The sequence below is a fragment of the Salmo salar genome, chromosome 14 (genome assembly GCF_965601325.2).
Source record: "Salmo salar chromosome 14, fSalSal1, whole genome shotgun sequence".
Taxonomy (NCBI): Eukaryota; Metazoa; Chordata; class Actinopteri; order Salmoniformes; family Salmonidae; genus Salmo; species Salmo salar.
The window spans coordinates 41,013,771-41,021,154 of record NC_138304.1 but is presented as its reverse complement, the minus strand read 5'-3'; positions in this window follow the sequence as shown (position 1 = coordinate 41,021,154).

The window sequence follows — 7,384 nt, the reverse complement described above, 5'->3', positions numbered from 1 at the left end:
GGAGAGGTCACACAGATAGAATCCTAACGCCGTGCATGATGATGTTGAGAAAAAAGGGCAAACCATATCCTGTTCTGAAGCGTTTCATTCTAAACTCCAGCCAGCGTTCTGAAGTTTTGAGGTCCAGCGTTCTGAAGTTTTGAGGTCCAGCGTTCTGAAGTTCTGAGGTCCAGCGTTCTGAAGTTTTGAGGTCCAGCGTTCTGAAGTTCTGAGGTCCAGCGTTCTGAAGTTTTGAGGTCCAGCGTTCTGAAGTTCTGAGGTCCAGCGTTCAGAAGTTCTGAGGTCCAGCGTTCTGAAGTTCTGAGGTCCAGCGTTCTGAAGTTCTGAGGCCCACTGTTCTGAAGTTCACTCGGCTGGTAAGTAAAGGAATTTGTTTGGCCCAAAAAACAGCATGGACATGTGAACGTGTAGACTTAATAACCACGTTCTTTCTTCTAAAATGCTATTTTATAGATCTGATCGCGCACAACAGGCATGTTTATATTGTTTTCTGATATTTCTTTACTTTACTAGTGACCATGAGATTCCATCTTATTCACTTTTTCATGACAGATTGGACAATAACCTAATGTATATAATAATAATAATAATAATAATAATAATACTTGGCCCAATAATACTACTAATAGGCTACTACTACTACTACTACTAGGCCTAATAATAATAATATGAATCATTTGTTATAATATAACAATTGCTTTTATTTATTAACTTTATTTCACAGATGGTATTTTTATGATTAACAAATGCATTGTGTAATAACAGCGCTAAGATAATTCAGTACAGTAGTTGTTTCGAGAATCTTAATAAACAACATAGTTATTATGTAAATATTATGTCATTTCCATTTCCAAAGCACTTAAAAGCACAACGTCTAAGTAAATAGGCGGCAGGTAGCTGTTAAAAGCGTTGGAAAGGTCGCTGGTTCGAATCCCGGAGCTGGCAAAGTGAAAAACATCTGCCGTTCTGCCCTTGAGCAAGGCATGATGACGTGGACGTGGATTAAGGCAGGTCCCAGCACTTCTCTATTCAGAGGGGTTGGGTTAAATGAGGAAGACACATTTCGATTGAATGCATTCAGTTGTTCGACTGACTAGGCCAATAGACATTGAAGCGTAGGCCTATAGGCCTAACACTGTTGAATAAAATGGGTAGCCCACTAAAGGTTTCACTGGTCACACTGTTGTAACCTCTAAAAAGCATACAGCGTGTGAACGTGTCTCCCTGGGTTAGCCTACTCTCGCTCTATCGACGACCCACCGGCCGCTATCGGAAATAAATGACCGTTGGAGCGCCAGAGAATCGGTTAGCTCGGCATGCGCAGCGTCTCTTCAGCCTGGGTATTGGCTCTGAGGCGCTATAGTGATGGATGTTAGATACTGCCCGTCTGACCCAAGTCACACACGCTCACCTCTCCGTCTGTGTGTGTGTGTCCTTTGTGGAAGTTGTACGTCAGCTTTAAACCACAAACCTGTACCTATGACCAGGCTCGTTTGCACTTTTGGAGTAGTTGTTTTCTGGCCTGGTTTTCTGTACCAGTTCAGTGATGTTTTGAGAGGATATGTTTATCGCATGTCCACCAAGATAAGTCTTTGTAGACTTACAAATTACTCAAATCTCAAAATTTCTGTTCATTAATTATATCGGTTTTGATTGCATGATGGCTGCACACTTCAGTCTCTCTAGTGACCATTGCCCTTATTTTGAAAATATATTTAGTCTTTGATTTAATTGGTTAAAATAAAGTTTAAATTGAACAGTAAATCAACAGGCCTCGTGTTCATTATATCAAACAAATTGGCTAGAAACACTTCACGTTTATGGACAAAAGTGTAACGAAATATTTGGACAAAGTAATTACTAATTGAACAGCGCACCCACTTGGATATCAAAAACAGGTAGCGAGCGGGTGACGGAATATTTCCAGAGATCACGACATCAGACGCCCAACTGTGAGTTTTGCGTGCACCTGTTGTCAGTGTTGTCTGGGCTGGTAAGATGGAACTAAACAATATTTTGTGTCAGGAATATGACACATCACCTTTGTGTGTGGAAAATAGCCGGATGAATTTTTTTGAGCATCTGAGTTACAGTTGTTGATATAAGGCAATGCATACATGTTTGGAAGTAAACAACATATTTTAATTCCTTTTGAAGAATATTATGACAGGCAGCCTTATTTATAAAGATCTTCCGATTAAAGTTTTTTTCAGCTTTAGTATAATATATTTAGTATACATTTGTGTTACTGTATATTTTTAGTCTTGCAGCGAATAACATACTGCTTTTAGAATACCACACTGCTTTAAAAATCACAAGAACCAACCTGTTATTTTGAAAGGTAAAAAAGTATTGTTAACAAAAGAATATGAATCATATTAATTTTAAGCATAATTTGAGGTTGCTCTTTTCTAAGTTTTGTAATAGGAGAGTCAAGCTGTTAATAAAGAAGACTGAATAAACGTTATATTTTGGAGCACAAAAATCTTCCTTCTTCTGGGTAGTACTGGTACTTAATTATTTTACCAAGTTTAAGAATTGATTTGCTCATTTGATTTATTGACCACTCTACACACTTCTCAATCTTCGTCATGGTTATTTCCTAAAAACAGCAAATAATCCCTCATCTATGAAATCCATTTTCTGTTCACTTTTAAGTCCTATTTTGGAGAAACGGGAAAAATACATGTCTAGAGCTGTGTATGTTGGTTTCTCGATTTCTTTTGATAAATTAAAACAGGCCTACATCCATATGACATGGAGATATTGACTCTCACACGTTATATTTATAACGCAATAAATAAACAATAAAGTAGTTTGAAGTATAATAAACTGACTTTCACATGGTTAGGCTACTGTTCATGCTTTTCATCAAAACAGAGGATTGCTCTTGAAGTGCAACGCTGACGGACTGTGGGCAGAATAATGAAAAGGGTGGCCTATGTCTTGGTCCTATCGATACGATTGGTAATCAATATCCAGTGAATAGAAATCCAAAGGTTGTTAAATGTATCTGTTTTAGGTAAACAACTAATGATTAATTTGAAGTTGCTATATTCGTTGAAAAATATATATATGTTGTCTACCTTTAAACAATGCAATGTTCTTTGCTATAGGCTAAGATAGGCTGTGTGACAATTTAATTGACAAGATCATTTTTGGTTAGTTATTCCAAATACTGAATTCATTAAATTTGTTTATTTGGTTTGATGTAATTGATGCTTTTTATGTAACCCACAGGCTAATTGTTTATCAAACTTTAATTGAAATATTTAGCCCACTTCCGGTTAAAATGGGTGTACAGCTCATTAAAACATAAAAGGTCTCAGTATTCGTTGAGATATGTATGTGAATGTGAGAAGAGGCCTGTACCGTTCACATAACTAACGAAAAAACGTTCTTCGATAGGCTACTTATCCCAATAAACCAACTCGACAAAGTTGAACGTTTTTTAGCGAATGGTTTGTTCAAACGGCTTTGAATTTGATATTTCAGGAGTATCAAAATGGCTTTTCGTGTTGTAATAAGTACATTAAATTAAGTAGTCTAAACATGGAAGTTTTCCAAAATAATTATAATACTTAGTTCATTAGAGCTTTCTTAAAGTTGTTGCAAATAGTAACATATACATTATATTACATTTTTTATCAATATATCAGTAAAATATATCAATATCATAAAAACAAAAATGAAATTTGGTATTATTTATAACAACAACAAAAATAGACCTTACTCCATTGTTAAGAATAAAGTCATCATCATCATCATCATCATCATCATCACCATCCTTTTGTCTATTTTCACCATTCTTTTATCTCATTCTCAGCAAATGACCGTATTAGAAAATAGCAGGAGTACGATATGGACTGATCGAATTAGAGTTCCGGGGTATATGAAAAGAGAGGCTTCACATCTCTGAACCAGCACTTCAGTATTGCTTGTATATCATGATCATCATTTCCTGTTGTCTCCAATAGATTTTTTTTGTCCTTCATTCATTCATCTTTGTATTAACTAATATATTGATCTGCTGAACGGATGATTGGCTGATTGATTGATTGACTGATCGATTGGTTGTGCTATAACAGAAACCCAACCATTAGGGTAGATTTTTCTGGAGACAATTATAATTCCTGGCTATAATTAGATTTAAATATAACATATATATTTTATATTCTATATATATATATTTTTACATTTCTTCTGCTCTCCTATGATCAATAAGGAAAAGAGAGGAAGTGTTAACATTTTATGTAATCAGTTTCTGATCCAATATGTGGCTCCTATGGTATAGCCTAGATAATGGCTTCCAGATCACTTCCCGTAACACTCCACACGAACAATGCATCAATAAAGATATAAACACACTTAAAATATAGCATACTGCATACATAATGTGGGTCTGGCGTTAATATGAATAATATCTACTTTATTTACTGAAAATACAGTGGAATAAAACTCCTACAACCTGGTTGCTAAGTAACAGAAGGAGAGATGGATTGAGACGGAATAGTCGATCAATTCTGCAGGGAGGTGCGTGCGTGTGTGCACTTATGCTTGTTTGTGCATGCTTGTGTGTGTGTGTGTGTGTGTGTGTGTGTGTGTGTGTGCTTGTGTGAACGTGCTTATATGTGCATTCTTTAACATGGGCACGTGTTTATGAATATACAGTAAGGAGTGGCAGGGGTGTATGGGGTGAGGAAAAGGAGGAGCTTCCATTCTTTCATCCATAGCGTTCCAAGACAGATAGATATATATACTGTGTAGATCACAATATGCCCATTCAAATGCCCAACCAAATCAATTCCTTTATCTTGATGGGCAAATATACTCTAGACCTTGTATTTCTATAGGTCAGAGGTCACCTCCATCTCTCCAGAGGCTTGTCGGTTTAATTTGCTGTGTCTAGTTAAGGGAATATGGGAATATCTTATCTTCTCCACACAGAGGCATGGTCTAAACAGTCAGATATACCTATACATTCACAGCACCGCAACGCCCAACGGGGATTCATTGATCCTCTAACACCACCTGAAAATACAACACCCCTCATACCCTTGATCCTCACGGACCAATAGAAAGTCCTATCATTAGATAATTGAACAGTCTCTGGCCAATAGGAGAGGGGAATGTTGACACAACGAGAACATATGTTGAGTCAAATAGAGTGCATCCCAATAGTCACAGGGAAGGTGAAAACAATGTTGTGGATGCTTTCTGGGGCAGGAATTTGCTTGAACAATTTTGTCACATTAGTGCAGTTGAAGGAGAAGAGAGGAAGCCATTTTGGCTACTGAGAGCTTAGACTTTAGAGGATGCTTACGGCTGGTGAGACGGAACAGGATGACTATATGAACTACCCCGTGTTAATGCCAGGGGCTGCACATTTTAGAAATGATTGCAAGTACATGCAGGTCATACAAAAACAGTAGAAGGATTTTGATGACGTGTTGAATATTTAAAAAACATGCATGTACAGAAACCTATACAACATCTAGAGCCTTTTATTAAGAGGGTAAATAGATAACATTATGTAAGCAAACAAAATGTCTTTAGTTGTTTGCTTTTTCATCCTCGCCCTAATCCAACATGTCTGCTCCTCCACCACCCATTTCCTCTCTGGTCGGCTACAATAAGAGGCAGAGAATTATGCCTGCTTCATACGCATAGCAATTTAGCAAACAAACAAAGACAGACTGAGAGAAAGGGAGGGAGGTAGGGAGGGAGGTAGGAAGGGAGGTAGGAAGGGAGGTAGGGAGGGAGGTAGGGAGGTAGGGAGGGAGGTAGGGAGGGAGGTAGGAAGGGAGGTAGGAAGGGAGGTAGGGAGGGAGGTAGGGAGGGAGGGAGGTAGGAAGGGAGGTAGGGAGGGAGGTAGGGAGGTAGGGAGGGAGGTAGGGAGGGAGGTAGGGAGGGAGGGAGGTAGGAAGGGAGGTAGGGAGGGAGGTAGGAAGGGAGGTAGGGAGGGAGGTAGGGAGGGAGGGAGGTAGGAAGGGAGGTAGGGAGGTAGGGAGGGAGGTAGGAAGGGAGGTAGGGAGGGAGGTAGGGAGGGAGGTAGGAAGGGAGGTAGGGAGGGAGGGAGGGAGGGAGGGAGGGAGGGAGGGAGGGAGGTAGGGAGGGAGGTAGGAAGGGAGGTAGGGAGGGAGGTAGGGAGGGAGGTAGGAAGGGAGGGGGAGTGAGAGCGATGAAGAATGCTTGCCATTGCCTTTTTTTATAATGCATGGCCAGTTGGCCACAGATGTTTGTTGGGCATATGCAATACCTGTCCTGTAAGTATTATAAAGGGATATATATGATATAGATACTGCCTTACTTTCAGTATGAGGTTGGTGTTGACGTTTGGCATATATCAATGCACAACAATTACTCAGCATTTGCTCGGTGAGCATAAAACTATTGACAGGGTTTTGTTGATATTTCTGACTGTGTGTGATCGAGAGAGAGAGAGATGGAGAAGGAGTGGGACGTAGAGAGAGAGCGCGAGCAATGGACAGAGTCAGAGAGATGGGAGAGAGAGAGAAAGAGATTGAGAAAGAGAGATTGAGAAAGAGAGAGAGTTGGGCTGGTGTTAAGGTGATTAGTCTGGTGGGCTGGCGATAGAGAGAGTTGATCAATAACCTATTGATCTCAGCTGGCGAGTGTTAGGGGGATAGTGGGAGAGAGAGGGAGATAGGGAGAGAGAGAGGGATAGTGGGAGAGAGAGAGGGTTAGTGGGAGAGAAAGGGGGATAGTGGGAGAGAAAGGGGCATAGGGAGGGAGAGAGAGGGGGACAGGGAGGGAGAGAGAGAGGATGATAGGGAGGGAGAGAGACGGGGGATAGTGGGAGAGAGAGGGAGGGATAGTGGGAGAGAGAGGGAGGGAGGGAGAGAGAGAGAGAGAGAGAAAGGGGGATAGTGGGAGAGAGAGGGGGATAGGGAGGGAGGGGGAGAGAGGGGGATAGGGAGAGAGAGGGGGGACAGGGAGGTAGAGAGGGGGGGATAGTGTGAGAGAGAGGGGGATAGGGAGGGAGGGAGAGAGAGGGGGATAGTGGGAGAGAGAGGGGGATAAGAATGGCGAGAGAGGGGGACAGGGAGGGAGAGAAATAGAAGGGGATAGTGTGAGAGAGAGGGGGATAGTGGGAGAGAGAGGGGGACAGGGAGGGAGAGAGAGGGGGGGGGTAGGGAGGGAGAGAGAGGGAGATAGTGGGAGAGAGAGGGGGACAGGGAGGGAGAGAGAGAGGGGGGTAGGGAGGGAGAGAGAGGGAGATAGTGGGAGAGAGAGGGGGACAGGGAGGGAGAGAGAGAGGGGGGGTAGGGAGGGAGAGAGAGGGAGATAGTGGGAGTGAGACGGGAACAGGGAGGGAGTGGGCCTTGGGTTGACTTTTAAAAATCCTTTACTCTGCAAATTA